The sequence below is a fragment of the Polistes canadensis genome, unplaced genomic scaffold (genome assembly GCF_001313835.1).
Source record: "Polistes canadensis isolate GaletaPanama2010 unplaced genomic scaffold, ASM131383v1 scaffold_95, whole genome shotgun sequence".
NCBI lineage: Eukaryota > Metazoa > Arthropoda > Insecta > Hymenoptera > Vespidae > Polistes > Polistes canadensis.
This window is the reverse complement of record NW_014569642.1, coordinates 236,015-237,038: the sequence shown is the minus strand read 5'-3', so window position 1 is coordinate 237,038 and position 1,024 is coordinate 236,015.

The window sequence follows — 1,024 nt, the reverse complement described above, 5'->3', positions numbered from 1 at the left end:
AATTGTAATTCGTTCGTGTTACGCGATTGTATTAAAAATATTTCATATTAAATTGACTGCGACCAAAGCAGTAACTGCATTAGACTTTGTTCGAAAAAAGTTATATTTTTATCTTTAAACAGTCGCACAGACTGTTCGCGTATTAGAGTCAGTGCATCAATGAAGATTTTGATACTTGCATTGACTGTGTGCAAAGCAGTCTTTGGAAGCAGTTGTAGAGTCAGTGATCGGGCGCATATTAAATTAAAATCATACGCGAATTAGAATCAGTGTTGCTCGCCGTATAATTAAATTTCGGTTTCGCGATAAGAAACTCAYCTATAGTTTCTTATTTTCGTTCATAACGCGTTATTAGATTCACGCGAGATGCATCACCATGATGCCACTGAGCTGCATCCCATTGGAATTCATTGTAAGTATTCATTTTTATTTATATTTTATTCGATTTTATTTTATATGATTTTGGATCATATAGATAACTTATCGTTTTGTTATATTTTATTTTACAGACAGAACGACGGATTTTCTACCTCTTCAAAGATGTGGAATGGTTTCTCTTCGATGGATCTTCGGTGGATCTTCGATGGATCTCCTTCAATACCAAATCGAGGAACTCTTCGATCGTCAGACTGCAATACTTGCTGCAAAGTAGGGGTGTTTTGGAGCCATCGTAGAACTTCTTATGCAGTGAGTCAAAAAATTGAAAGTCCCTCCGGTGCTCAATCATGTCGAGGATGAAAGGTCCTAATCGGCACGAGTTACTGGTTGTAATTAWTYMAATAAATTAKTGACGAGCACATGAGTAATTCCTTTCTAGGAGTTACTCATAAAAATTGTATATTTTATTGTATATTTTATATTAGTTCAGGATAGGTTTTCTTGTCTCACCGGTGTTAAATTCATTTAATTAATAATGCAATTAAATAATGCACTTTCTTTTTTATTTCGTGTTTTGTTCGTGGTTAGTAGTGATGAAATCGAGCTTTAATTTACTCGTTTTCGTCCAGAAAAGCATGTAATAAAT